The sequence below is a fragment of the Enhydra lutris genome, unplaced genomic scaffold, assembly GCF_002288905.1.
Source record: "Enhydra lutris kenyoni isolate GAN:26980312 unplaced genomic scaffold, ASM228890v2 scaffoldscaffold3, whole genome shotgun sequence".
Lineage (NCBI taxonomy): Eukaryota > Metazoa > Chordata > Mammalia > Carnivora > Mustelidae > Enhydra > Enhydra lutris.
The window spans coordinates 11,053,873-11,069,667 of record NW_019154087.1 but is presented as its reverse complement, the minus strand read 5'-3'; the positions used below and the strand labels follow the sequence as shown (position 1 = coordinate 11,069,667).

At 37.1% G+C, this 15,795-nt stretch overlaps 1 protein-coding gene across 3 annotated transcripts in view; it reads right to left on the bottom strand.

Annotated features, from left to right (window-relative positions):
- Positions 1-15,795, bottom strand: part of LOC111155690 (PR/SET domain 5) — a 222,148-nt gene that overhangs the window by 110,257 nt on the left and 96,096 nt on the right. The gene's annotated exons all lie outside the window — the stretch shown is intronic.

The following is a 15,795-nucleotide window of genomic DNA, read 5'->3' as shown; positions in this document are numbered from 1 at the left end:
TACCATGTGCCCGTTTTTTATATCTCCAACTGATCTAGGTACTGAAAAAGGAAACTGACAACATTCAGTCACCTGGCAAATAAAATACAAATATATATTACAGATAGTGACATTTATAGATATCAAATGAAAGTCTATTTATATTTCTAAAAGTGAATTTCACATTGTTAATTTGTCTAATGCAGTAATACCTTGTGGAGGTCCGTAAATGCAGTAAGAAGAAATTTGTTAAGTAATGGTGTCATTTCTGCACCTAGAGAACAATGTGCTATCAATGACCTAATTATGATTAATATTAAATCCAAAACTGGAAGGAAAAAAATTACAATTTATAATATAAGCCAGAGGAACAGCAAATGAACCCTAAAAGAATTTCCAAAAAGCCTAGAGCAGAAACAGAAAAAAGACCAGGCACCTGAGAGGTTTAAAGAATTGACTAAATCATCCTGTGTACCTAAATTCCACTGAAATGACAGGAGAGCAGAAAAGAAAGGAAGTTCTGCTATCAATACATCAATTTTTTTTTTTTTTTCAGAATTCTAGAAGATTAGAAATCAGGGTTGAAATGATAGATAACTACTTAGAAGAAATTTCAACCCATAACAGACACAAGAAAAATGTTACAAAGAAACTACTTCCCAAGGAAACCCCAGAGAAACTTCACACTTGGAATGAACTGGTACAAAAAGCCCCTCTGGGCCTTCGGCCAATCACCAGGGAGGCCAGAACTGGGGCTGCTTAGCTTGCTGTCCCCAGGAGAAACACCCAGAATTGCTGTCTTTTACATAGTTGAGGATTTGTTCTGGGAGGGCTCCTAGTTTGGCTGCTGAGGATAAAGAGAAGCAAAGCATAGCCTGAATTTATTGAACCTTGGTGGTAGGCAAGGGGAGGGAAGGACAAGGACAATAAGCTCCACCAAAGAGTGAAATTCAATAACGGAGAGAACAAAGAACAAAGCCTTCCCTCTGTTGTCATTATCACCACACTCTTGTTAAGGAGGAAGAGACAAGAGGAGGAAGAAGAGGTAAGGTGAATGGGAGAAGGAAGAGGAGAGGGAGAAGAACGTGTAAGACATGTATTTGTGTGTGTATGTATTTTTACATAAGCAGAACCCTCATGAAAAGTCGGGAAAAATATGCATCAAACTGTTATACAGTTATCGTTTGGAGGCTGGGAGGAAAAGTATTCTATATTCAATACTGTTATATGTTTTTTTGTTTTGGTTTTTACAATGAAAAGAATCTTCATAATTTTTAAAACAATATATATTAGAAAATTCCATGCAAGAAATGGAAATGATCATATTCATCATTTCTGGTCAAGAAAGGCTTGATGCAAAAGTTCGAGTTATTGAACAAATCTAACTATCAGCTACAATTAATTAAAAGATGTTTCTATAATATTTAGAGCATCCTTGGAAGTTTTTTGAATTTCAAACCTGCAGAAACTATAAAAAAGTTATTTCTAATTAAGAACACAATTAACTTCTATACAATTGTTACTCTTTGTGCAACAAAAATAAACGAAAAACAACACAGACACTCAACAAAAGAGAGGTCTCTTTTTAAATTAACTCAGAAGTGGCAATTTCCAGAGTTTGGAAACCACTTGCCAAAAGTTACCCAAAGCAACAAATGAAGATTTCAGAATACAATCAGAAATTTTAGTGCTTATCTGATCAATAGACAAGAAATTTAATTGAAACATCTCTCCAGAATATTAATCATCAATTTTATGATGGCCTTCATAGCACCAAGAAAAGATAACGTTTTTTAATTTTAAAACATGATAACATTCACTTAAACTGCAATCATAAGACACAGCATGCCTATTTAGGAACTCCATAATTTTAAAAAATTAATATACCAGTTAAAATCTCAATTTAATAAAAGTAATAGCAATATAGCCACCAAGGGCCAACTACATGTCTTGTCTGTATGCCAAAATATGGTACAAAGAGGTATTACATTACAGGTATTATCATTACAGGTATTATTCCAATCTATTTATTTTATAGAAATATAGATACTTTCTATGTATAATTCCTACCACTACCCAGTCCAAGAATCTCTTCCTTTCATTTGCTACCATAATAATTTTAAGAAGTATCCTCTTAGAAGCTTCCTTCCATACACTTCACTAATTTAATTGCATAACAACTCTTCATTAATATTGTTCTCCTTCTTCAAAAGTTTCCATTGCCAGAACCTGCCAGATTCCTAATCACTGGAGCTCTCTTGAGCTCTTAGGGCATATTCCTCACCTGTAGGCTCACCCCCAAGCCCAATTCCATGTCGATTGGCAAGAAGGATTTAAAAGGTGTTGACCCAAAGTCCTGGGACTCAGCATCAACTCCCTGTTGTCATCAGCCTGGCTCTGACCTTGCGTTTCAGCTTTGATGACTATTCTAATATTCAGATCCTGAAATTTACTTCTTCTTATAGCCACCATTTCTGATCATTGGGTTTGTGGCTTATTCCCCTGAACATAGATCCCTCCATAAGAAAATCACTCCTTACATTTACATGTTAGGATTTAGCACCCTTCTGGACTCTGCTTGGGGTCTGGGGTCCTGCTTATGGTTCCTGTTATGGGTTCCTGGCGATTTTGCTGAAAATGCTTGAGCTGGGGGCACCAGGATGGCTCAGTCGGTTGAGCGTCAGACTCTTGACTTCCACTCAGGTCACAATCTGAGGTCTGGGATTGAGCCCCCAGGTAGGGCTTTACACTCAGCGTAAAGTCTCCTTGTCCCTTTCCCTCCTCCTCTGCTCCTCCCCCTGCTCATGCTCTCTCTAATAAATAAATAAAATCTTTTTAAAAATGCTTTGGCTGAAAGAAGGCTGTTCAACAGGATGACCTGTTCAAAAGCAAATATTCCTTTGTAAAAAAAAAAAAAAAAAATTATTTAATTTAAAGGGAGACAGAGTGTGTGTGAGAGCACCAGTAGGGGGAGAACAGGACTAGAGGGGGCGAGAACCTTCAAACAGAATCTACACTGAGCTCACAGCCCCACAGGATAGGAAGCCAATCTCACAGCCTGAGATTACAACGTGAGCCAAACCAAGAGTCCCACACTTCACGAACTGAGCCACTCAGGCACCCCAAAAGCAAATATTCCTCAGCCAGTGATTTTCATTGTGTTGGTAATCAGTATACAACACAGAGTGAGTAGTGATACAATTGTTATCCATCTCCTGCATTACTGCCCAACATTCTGAATTTGTTTCTTAGTCTTGTTTCATTTTGCTTCATTTTTTTATATCATTTTCAGCTAATTATTTGTACTGCTAGCTGCTTGTAGCATCAAAAAGCTGCAGTAGCCTAAATGTCCAACAACAGAAGTTGGAATAAATTAAATACCTAGCAATTGGTTTTAAAATTTACCAAAATGTAATTTTGATGGGAAAAAATATATATGTCATACGTGTGTGTGTATGTGTATACATATATACATACATACATACAATGTGCCCCCACGAAGAAAAAGATATAAACAAACATATTAATGGATAATTAAGGGATAATTTTAAGTATTTTGCAGAATCTTCTGCTAGTCCATACGTTACAGTGTTTCTAGAATTAACAGGTGTTACAATAAATAATAAACAGACCTGGTTCTTGATACCCTGAAGTTGTACCTCATAGGGACTAAACAGCACAGGCTTTGGGCCGGCCAGGGTTCAAAGTCTCAAACCACCAGTTTCCTCATTTGCAAGATGAAGAAAATTAACAATGCTTATCTCACAGGCTTGTTGGTTGTAAGAATTAAAAGAATATTTGTAAAATCGGGTAAGGTGCTTGGCATATGATAAGCATTCATGAATGGCAGCTCTGCTATTATTATTATTATTATTGTTTCATCATGATATAAAACTTGAAAGACAGTGGTTAAAACAGTCCTTTTTCTCAAAATTTATTTCAACCCAAGTGCCACATAAAGTTGCTATGACAATGCTGCTTTTGACTAAATTTCATTTGGTCAAATTGCTCTCAGCCAAAATATAATTCAATTCCACTGACTGCCTACCAGAGCTCTGAATTACTTTGGATTTCTGGTTGTCACGCTCTGTTCTCTTGTTAACACACTAATGCGTCACTCTGGTTTGGACCTTCGATCCCAGTCACCCGTCTGAACTATTCCTAACGTGACCAGCCATCTGCTTTGCTTGCAACTGAGGGGTTTCCCAGGACATGGGGCTTTCACAGTTAAAACTGAAAGAGTACTGGGCAAACCAGGATAGTTGATCACCCTAACTATACCCATCATATTCTCCAAAACCACATTCTGAACTCTACTTAAGATTTCCTATCAATAATATTGACTGGGTCCATCCCCCAATCCCCAGCTCCAACTGAGGGTTTTCAACATATAGAATGAGTCATATCTCCAAATATGGCTCCAAAGTCTTATTAAATAGACTCCCATAATCTGAACCCTCTTTGTCCTCTCATCTTCAACTATCCTTCAAATGAAACTGCATCCTATTCTTTAGGCCAACTGGTACACTCCCTCTCAGAAAACACTGGCCTCATTCCTGCCTTAGTACAATTGCAAAAACACCATGTGGACTCCCTGCTACAACTCCTTAGCATCGTCTGAGGCACAGACCATTTTCGTCCTTCTCCATGAAACCTTCACTAATCTACTAAATGCATGTAGATTCCAGGGGTTTTCTCTATACGAAATGCTTTAACTTTATTGGGCATTTATAATTTATTTCTGTGGGCTTTTTCATTTAATTCATATGATCAGGAAATTCTAATATGCGTTGATCTTATCTTCCCAAAGATAATTTCCTCAAGGCAGCAAATAAGAATTACCATGTGTTGCCCACAGCATAAGCTGTACTCATAACAGTTGCTCAACATTTTACAAATAATGAAAAGTACAAAAGAATACTAAAATGCTTGTGTCTATGGAAGAAAAGCACTTACTAGTAAAATGTTTGCAGATACTTTCCTTTATGTGCCTTTGGTGATAGGCTATTAAAATAAACCAGGTCACAGATAGTGGTGACTTGGGAGGATGATGGCAGACAAATAACGGAGATGGTGAGAAGTATTAAGTATGATCTGAAGAGAAAGCAGATGCTATTTCCTGACAGAATATATATGCAGTATGAGAGTAGAAGGGTCGAAGATGAGTCCTTGATGTTACAGTTTTCCCTCAAGCATTCACAGATGTTACTCTATTTAATAACTATTCTTCTTAAGGTCCAAAATAAAACACCAACTTATAGATTTTTGTTTTGAATCTGTATCTTCTCTGTAAATGTAAATATATTTTCACATGGTCCTTCACTCAGGTGCCCAAGAATATTACCCAAAAAATTCAACCATTTTTTTAAAGATTGTATTTATTTATTTGAGACAGAGAGAAAGAGAGAGAGAGAAAGAGAGAGAGAACAACCTGGAGGAGGGGCAAAGAGAGAGAGGAAGCTTAGGGGGAAGCCCCGCTAAGCAGAGAGCCCGATGTAGGACTCAATCCCAGGACCCTGGGATCATGACCTGAGCTGAAGGCAGACGCTTAACTGACTGAGCCTCCCAAGCATGCCCAATGCAGCCATTTTTAAGGTTAATTACTGTTCTTTAACAAATCTGCAAAGTAAGAGTGGTTCATAATCCCCAATTGAAAAAAAATATTTTAGGTTATAAACTACTTTCAAAGCTCTTCCTTTGAAGAGAGACAATCCACTCAGATAAGTAAAGTATAGGAGAACATTATCTGTTTCTCTGAATGATACTGAAAAAAATAATTGTGGCTTATATTTTATTAGAGTCATCATTTTGGTAACATCATATATGGAACTCAAATTTAGAGACAAACTTACACACACAAGAGATTCTCTGAATATCTTCATTGTCAGGGTTTTTAAACAAATTTAGGTAATGAAGATAAATAAATCCAGAAAAAAGGTAGTAACCTGGCCAGGATGATTCAACAGGAAAGCTGGAGATGGTGCCATGTGGTAGAGCTGTTACAGAGCATTCTCTTGAGGCAGGTGCTCCACCAAAATCCTAATGCACCAAAATAACCATTTCTGAATTCATAAAGTAGAGAAGGGCAGCCATATAAATACTGTTATATTCAACTGTCATGTAGTCTGAATGAGTAACTGTATGGATATGGTCCTAAAAACAAATACTATCATCAATGTCATTATCTCTTTCCATGCTAGTAACCTACTCTTAGCCCACTGGGTGTCTTAGCACACCGGTTGGGAAGTTCCATCACAGGAATGAGCCCAGGGGTGATGAAATCAGCCTCTATGCCAGAGTAAAAACTCAGATCCAGAGAGGAACATGAGGAGGCAGTCTTTAGACTTTAGGGCTTTAGAATCAGACTACAAACTGACACAACTCTGTCACTTTCTGCCTATGTAGGCATCCTTCCTTATCCCTATGGGCCTCAACTGCCTCATCCATAAAGCAGAAAAAATACAATTTATTTATGCCTTGGATCTTACTGTTAATTTCTGGTAAGTGGCTAAGAACACATAAAAGAAATAATACCTCACACCAGTAAAGCACTTTGCAGTTTTCTAAAGATTTCAATTACTTTATTTCATCAGATTTTCACAGTAACCTTGTAAGATACAGATGGAAATGTCAAGTGAATTTCCTAGGACATTGGACAAAGAGATTCTACTTTGGAATCATATAAATTAACTTGGGATTCTAGCACACAACTTATTAGCAACGTATCCTTAGGAAAGGTTATCTTAACTTCATTTAATTACCTTATCTACAAAATGGGATCAATAGCACCTACCTAAAAGATTAAAAAATAAGGAGTATAAAAAGTAAGCGTGATAGACAGTAGGCACCTAAGAGATGGTCAGCATCAGGGTCCATCTCCCAGAAGAACTCTTCCAACCAGTTCACATTTTACAAATGGGAAAGTTGAGGCTCATAGATGATAAATAAATTGCAAAGCTCACACTTAGTAAATTCTAGAGCCAGTCTAGAACTAGAACTGTGAGAACTGGCATGATGAGGTCGGGATGAAATGGAATTAGTTAATCATTACAGCTACAATTTCAATTTTACTGGATAAAATATTTCCTAACGGAGCCTAAAATAACCCAATGCATTTAAGAGCTAAAGGGAATTTGTCTTCACATATTTTTTTTTTTTTTTCTGCTTACTTTTCAATGACTCACAAAATAATTTCCTTTTTTAGGAAAAGATCAGACATTTATTATTTACTATGTCGCCTCAATCTCATCCACAGGAAAACCTTATATCCTGTTATGTAGATCTGATATTAATATACTCTTAAAATAGCCAATTATATGCCATATACCAAGTAAGAACCCTTAATTAGGAGTCAAGATGGTTCTTCTGGCTTTGCCTTTACCACTTGGGCCCTTTCACCTTGGACGAGTCTCTTACCATCTTTGGAACTCTTTTACTTCATCTGTAAAAGGATGGAGGTAGACTTCATTATCTTATCCCTTCCAGAGCTAGATTCAATCACAAGTGAAATAATTTCTTTTTGAAGCACTAGTTAACAAAGCTAAAGAGAGAAGCATGCATACAGAATGATGTGATCATTGCTGTTCCTCTCAGACTTCACCCTGTGAAGAAGAATTAAGAGTGGAAAGCTGGGTACACAACCTTGTAAGACTGGGGGAGGGGGCTTCTCTGAAATTACACAGAATAATGAAAGCCACCACTTAATGAGATTTTCTCAAAGTGACTGCTTCTGTATTGTGGCAGTAGCTAGAACCAAATAAACTCACAATGCCTTCCAGTCTAATTCTTTCCGATTCTATCAATATCACAAAGCATTTACTCCTGGATATACAGGTGTACCTACTTTTCAAATTTCCTATCTCCTTCCAATACCCAAAACCTCAAAAACCTCAGCTTTCTTTGACAATTTGCCCACTGTCCCTTCTCAAGTACCATGCCCCACTAGGAAAGATTTCGTGAACTCATGCATTTGAGGTTCAGTTCTGTTATTTCAAAACAGCAAAAGTAAATGACTCTTGTTTTGCAAGGAAATGTCATCCCCACTGTGTGCAAATAAATAAAACTCTAGAAGAGGCCAAGCGTGATTCGGTGTTCCAGCTGCGCCTGTCTGCAGCTTGGTTTCTGTTTATTTGTTGGCAGACTGTTGTGCACATGTGGATGATGTAAGAAAAAATCGTGATTGTGAAACTGGCGAAGACACAATTCATTGTATTAAAAAGGTAGTAAGTAGTGAGAATTCAGATTCTCCAGCAATAGGAAATCAACTTCAAAATTCTAGAGGTTACAAACTGAAACTCTACCAGCGTGGATGAAAAGAAAAGTTTGGACTCCAACCCAGTTACCGATAGAAGGAGGAGACAAGTGACAAAAGTGGGGAAAACAAAATGTAATGAAATAGGAAGAATTCCATATTTACTATCCTCTCACTTAATTCTTCTTTACAAAAACTCTAATTCAGTCTCCACTTGTGTATCAGTATCATTTCAGCAGAGCTCAATGTACAAAGCTGAAAAATATCAGTAAAAACTCATTTCCACAGTAAATTTCACAAAATATATTAATACTCATGTAACAATAAAACCAAAAACCTTTAAAATAAGGTCTAACTGTAATAGACCATCGCATTCTTATTTATTCACTCCCATCCCGGGAAGAGGACTGTACCAAGTAGCGATGTAGCTCAGAGTCTTGCAGTGGTGTCTGTGAGAGGTGGGTACTGGATCAGGCTTGACCACGTGACTTCTATCGACCCATGAAACGTGACTGGAAGCAAGGTGAGCCATATCCAAGAGAAAGCTTTAAGACAGTCATCACGTTTGGGTGACTGCTCTCTCCCTTCCTCCAGGAAAACGCATCTCTGGTAAGGACTGTTCCTCTAGAACCAAGTGGAACCGAACGTTGGAAAAAGTCACAGCCTCCAATAGCCTGCACTTGTGTGGATGAGAACTAAATCTCTGTTGCTATTAACCACTAGGACTTCAAGGTTACATGTTAGACCAGTCTTCTTGGCAAAAGTTGACTGATACAATGACTTCAACAAAATAATACCTTTTTAAATTATTTTCTTGGTGAATAAGAAGAAAATGTCTTGAAATCAAGGCAAATCACATGCAGCAGGAAAATGACAGGTGTATTTTAAAGAGTGAACTGTGTACAGTAATTTAATTTCATGTTTATGGTGCATTAATCAGGTCCTATAAAAAATGAAGTTTTAAACAAATATAAATGAAATGGTCCCCTTTCTTTTTTTTAAAAGATGTATTTGTTTATTTGAGAGAGAAAAAGAGAACAAGCACATGGAGAGGCAGAGGGAGAAGAGCGGAAACAGACTCCCTGCTGAGTGCAGAGTCCTACACAGGGCTCGATCCCATGACCCACGAGATCATGACCAGAGCTGATCAGGTGTCAGATGCTTGACCAACTGGGCCGCCCAGGAGCCACTCAAATGTTCTCTTTTCTAATCACAGCTCATAATCAGCCACCAAGCAAAGAAACTGTTTAATATGATTCCCAGAAATGAGATACTATATTAAGCAAAAAACTAAGTCCATAAATAAAAAACAACAATCACTAATCACTAACATATATGCTATCTTTCTCTGAGGGGCTCAAGCAAAGATAGTTATCTTCGAAGCATCTTATAGAACAAATCTGACATCATGGAGAAAAAAGTGAACAGAAAAAACCAGAAGAATAAAAAGAAAATTTTGCTACATGGAAAACACATGATTTGATCCTGGGAAACGGAGGTTCTTCACAGAAAAAAACCTGTAACTTAGCTATTTTATTTAGATGTAAGTTATCAATATTGATAGACTAAGACACTTTAAAATAAGATTATGCTACAGGGAACTGAGCGGCTATTTTATACACAATCAATTAAAGAACATATTGTGTTTGCATAGTATATTTGCTCTATTTTACAACAGAATCTCTTTTAACCGACCTCCATTTAACACATCCCCCAGATTTACCCAACACTCTGCATCAAATCTGCCGAACGATGCCCCAAGTCTTCTCAGCGAGCAGCCTGCTCTCTGCTTTGCCCACACACCTCTGCCCTCACCACTTGACTTGTGTGCTTGCATCCCAAGAGTCCATTGTGTTTGTTCCCACAGGTTAATGTCACTTGTACAAGCTATTTAATTAGTAACTTCACTAAATGTTACATAAACAAAAGACATGAGTAAGAAAAAAATGCAATTGTTTCTAAGAAAGTCAGTTGTGTATTTTGAAAAGACTCAAGGTAAGGCTGTAAAAAAAAAACTGTCAAGATACAGAAGGCAAAGCAAATCTAAAAGATGGGGGAAAATCATAAATCTGGACTGCACTCAGGTTGCTTTACAAGAAAGAGGATTTACTCAGACTACTTTAAAAATAGCAAAACTGAATACTTTAAGGAATAGTTATGAAAAAAATATGATCACAAACACTAGTGAGAAAACCTATACTCAGAATCAAGATGGCTTTGGTCATAAATCAAAAAAAAATTAAAGAATCAATGTATACTTATAAAACTTAAAATAAAATGGTTGAAATATCAATTCTATGATTCCCTACTAGCACAAACTTTTTCTATTACCTGACCAAGTATTGGTCCATATCATATCAGAAAAGAGAATTTCAACCAAATTATCATATAACCGAGTCTGGGCAAAAGTTCCCCACACATGCCTCCCTAACCATCTATGCTGTCCCTATCAAAGTATTTACCATCCTGATCTGTATTTACTTAGCTCTATCCCCTAACTGGGCTATAGGCTCCATGGGGGAAGAGATTATAACCTCAAATTATATATAAATTATCATTCCCAAAATATTTATTATTCTAAATGGGATCAGAATTAGCTAAACACAGGTCTCTCCTTCCCCAAAGATCGCTGGTTCCCTGTGGGCAGGCCCTACATCATATTCACCTACGTAGATATATCAGTACCTGACTCAACCCCTTGCTCATTGAGGCGATCCACAAAGGATCCACTGAACTGAACTAAGTAAGAGAAAAATAACTGTCCTTTCCTTTTGAATTAATAAGACCATAAAGGCAAGGTTGTCATTCAGGAAAGTGGAAGTTGCTACAAAAAGGGTTGGGGGATCAACTTCCCCTTCCCAATGAATTCTTAAGAATTCAAAACTTAGCCAACAATTGAGAGTGTTTTAACTAACTGGAAATAAGAGAACAGATTAGACAAGATGTGCTTCCTGGAAAGAGAACCAGAAGCAGGCCAACCACACTCCACTCAACATACCAAAAGTCAACTCAAAAACCTAGGAGAGAAGCTGAATGTCCATTCAACACATCTATTGCTGCACATAATGCACATAGGACTGCAAAGATCCATACTCACAAGAATGCCCAAGCCAGTTCCTACTCTGTAGAACTTTACATGCTCCTGATGGAAAAGGAATAGAAACTGGTTAAATTACCGCAAAGCAAAAAGGGCCCAAGACAGTTGTACAGAGAGCAGCAGCTCTGCAATTTTTAGAGGCAGTTCCATAACAGCATTTAAAATTCACTCTGAACCCTGTAAGCTGGGTAAATTTTGGACAAGATAAGATCGAGAGGGAATGGGTCTATTAGAATAGGGAAAACAATGGGGCACCTGGGTGGCTCAGTGGGTTAAGCCTCTGCCTTTGGCTCTGCTTGGTCCTGGGATCAAGCCCCACATCGGGCTCTCTGCTCAGCGGGAAACCTGCTTCTCCCTCTCTCTCTGCCTGCCTCCCTGTCTACCTGTGATCTCTGTCAAATAAATAAATAAAATCTTTTTTAAAAAAAAATAGGGAAAACGATGTTGGCAAAGTCACAGCATTGCAAAGGGTGGTTTAGGTTATGGCAAGCAACAAGCCTAGCTGTAACCCTAGGTATTGCAGAAAAGTTGCAGACAAGTCCACTGAAAAGGTAGCTTTGATGTGTGGAGTGACCAAGAAGTCAGGCACAGATGGAACACGCCCTGTGAATTGCAGCATTTGAAGAAAATTATAAGGCAACTACCTCACACTAATGAGACAGGAAAAAAAAAAAAAAAGGTGGAAAAGTAGAAACCTAGAAGAAATTTTGTTCAACCAATCAACATGACTGTATATTTTATATGTCAACTTGAGTAGAACACAGGGTGTCCAGATATTTAGTCAAATATTATTCTGGGTATATCTGTGAGAGTATTTTCAGATGAGATTAACATGTGAATTCACTGACTGAAAACAGGAGCTTGCCCTCCCCAACATGGGTGGGCCTCATCCAATCAGTTGAAGTCCAACAGAACGAAAGACTCACCTTCTCCTGAGTAAAGACAATTCCTCCTGCCTGACTTCCTCCAAACTGGGACATTAGCTCTCTCCTGCCTTTGGACTTGAGCTGAAACATGGGTTGTGTCTCAAGCCTGAGGGTCTTCCGATTTAAACCACAGCCTCAGTTCTCCTGGTTCTTTGGCCTTCAGACTCAGACTATTACATCAGCTCCCCTTGGTATCTAGCTGGCTGGCTCACCCTGCTGATCTTGGGACTTGTCAGCCTCCATAATCATGTGAGCCAATTCTTACAATAAGTCCCTTTACACACATATCCACTGATTCTGTTATTCTGGGGAACCCTGACGAATACAATCAAACTTGAAATTTAAGATGTTTGTTACACTGCTACAATAGAATCTATATGATAAAAAACTAAAGTACATTTGATATAACTTCTAGTCAAAGAAAACGTATCAACCTAGACAAAAATGTAACAATAAATAACCTACAGATAATTTCAGAGCAATAATCTTTCAGTATCAATAGGTTTTAATTCTACTTCTTTTCATTTTAATGACGATAGAAGCACTTCTAATAGAGATAAGTAATTCATTTGAGAAAAAAAAAAAAAAAAAAAAAAGAATTGAGCCTGTATGTGCCAAGAGCTATGCTGGGACGAAGTATACCACAGGGAAATAAACCACGCACAGCACTCACCCTCAGAGCTTATAGACTAAGTGTACGCCATTAATCACCCACCATCTTGTATGCCTTTAATCAACCACAAAAGAAATCAAAAGAAATGGAAAATAACCTGATGAATCCAAAGACAGTGAGAACATGGTGCTTCTAGAGTATATAATGGAGAGAGCTGATCTCAACCAGAGTTCAAGGATGGTTTCCTGGCAATATGATGACTTAGCTCAGATTTGAAGGATACAAACAGAGGAATGTAGCAAAGGGAAAAGGGAAAATGCATGTGTGGAACAAGTGGAAAGAGCTGGGACATTTAATAGCTGGGTAAAAATGAGTATAAGCTGCAAAAACAGAATGAAAATGAGTGGCTAGGAGAGGAGAGTACTTCACAACAGATGAAAAGCTCTGCTCCCCTACTTCCAGGCTCGATAAACTTGAGCTCAGCCTTTTCATCTGCAAAATGGGGATACTACTCCTTTGCAGAGAGAGAGGCTGTTAAGAAATTAAGTGAGATAATGCTGATGCAAAAATATGACAAATTTTTATAATGGACCAAAATAGCAATTTGAAATCTCATTTCATAAGTACAGATAATCAGTTTTTATTTATTTTGTTTTGGTTTTAGTTATTGATTGACTTTCTAGGGGTTAAAATTATGATAGGGTTTCCTCTGGCTTTTAGATGATGTCAGAAGAGTTAAAAATCGTATGTGTTATTGAATGACAAGATGTGAAGTATCTTCAGGGATTATTATATATCACTTTCATATACAATATGGCATTGGTCATACCATGAATTGAAACAAAGCAAAATATATTTACAGAAGTTTACTACAAGCATAAAATGCCCAATAATATGATTTTAAATCTAATAAAGAAAAAAAATGAGGAAAGAGAAGAAAAGCTATTTACAAGCACACTACATTCCAAAGTCTAGAAATGTGCACATGGGGTTAAGTCACATAGGGAAAGCTCTCAGAAGCCCAGTTGGTTTACATGCTATTGCTAGAAGAAGAGTCAGGTTAACTCTCAGCAAGAGTGACCATGTTCCTTTTTCCATCCTGAAAAACTAATAGAATGCAAAGAAAGAAAGAATGAAGGAAGGAATGAAGGAAGGAAGGAAGAAAGGAAGTGAAGGAGGAGGGAAGGGAGGGAGGGATGAAGGAAGGAAGGAAGGAAGGAGGGGGGAATGAGGGAGGGAGGGAGGAAAAAAGAAAGAAGGAAAGAAAACAAACTAATAGAACAGACGGATACGTAAACCACCATTAACTGTGCGTAGCCATATGTCAAAGGACTTACTTAACCACAGGAAAAGAAACCAGGAAATGGTGCTTTAATCTCTGTTCATTGAGAAGAATTCAATAAAACGTTCATTAAATACCAACTTAAGAAATAATGAAACATTAGTCATTTGATTATGCATTTAATTAAGTATAATAAAAAGTGTGTATAGTTTTGACATAAGTCAGCCATGATGATGATATATTTAATTACTTCCTAGACTCTTGTTAAACTCCAGAAAAGGGAAGGCCACAACTCAAAACTCAGAACTCCTCTTTCATTCAACTCTGCACCTTCCCGATGCAATAAAGCACCACAAAGAGTGGCCTACAACTCAGTAATGAATCTTCCTTTTTCCCTTTCCTCAAGCAGTCTTTTTGGAATCACGTGAGACTTCCCAAGAGGACTAAGACACAATTAAGGATGACTAGATTAGGTTCTAAGAAACATATTTCCTAAGGTTCTGTGAGCCGGTTTCTCAAATTCTCAGAATTTAATATACTTAGCTGAATACAGTATAACTTTATTGTTTACTATAATCTTTGTTGAATTGAATTGAAAGACATAAATTCTAAGACAAATTTTAGACCTTCTTTTGAATACTTTATTAATCCAGTAATGGAACATGAAACTTCATATATTTTTTGTATTGCTAAGTAGTGGCTGAACCTTTTATGAGAATTCACTCATGTACTGGATGGCGTAAACTTTTCTTTGAATAAAAATTTCCCTAGAAAACTCAACTTCCCTTCATAAAGAACTGTCACTAATTCTAGTGTTTTATGTTTATGCATTAAATTAACCTCACTTTGCAGCTTGTTTATTGACTATTTTAATACCAATCATTAAAAAAATGTAAAACTCATTATAAAATGTATCTCCAATTTTTTTAAAAAAAGCTATTTTCTTCTTTATGTTCATACACAAAAAAAAATCTTGCCTGGAAACGAGTGGTATGTATGCTTGGTTTTAGTTGTCTAAATTTTAGATTTAAGACTTAAATATGTGTGTGTGTGTGTGTGTGTGTGTGTGTGTATTATTTTAATTTCCTCCTCTGATAAATGGGGTATTCATGTTATCTGCTTTACTGAATCTAATAGCAATGCCTCTTCTTTTCACTATATTTTTAGCAACTAAAAATTTTTAAACTTTCTTCTTTTTAGTCTTTACCATATCTCTTCTTAAACCTTGTAATGATATAGCACAATCCCAGTGTATTTAATGCAATGTTGATTAATTTTTAAATACTAATCTTTCATTATTATTATTTATTAGGTAATTCAAAAGAAACTATCAGTTCACAGCAAATACCATCTTTCCCATGAACCTTTGCCATTTCACTATTCTATATCCAGGTTTCCAAGTTAGTCCAGGCTGGACTGCTGGGTTCTTAGTCAATGGAATTATCTTCAATCTAAGGCTCTGATTATCGGTGGTAACAACTATAAAAAAAGATCTAGGACTTAACAACAAGGTGCTGTTGGCCACACAGTTGTCTGGCTAAGAGACAAAGTGCTTACAGTAGACTGAACCGTGTACACACATACCAGTACATATCCTGCACTCACAGAGTAAAAATGCAACACTTTGCCAGACCAAATATTCTCACG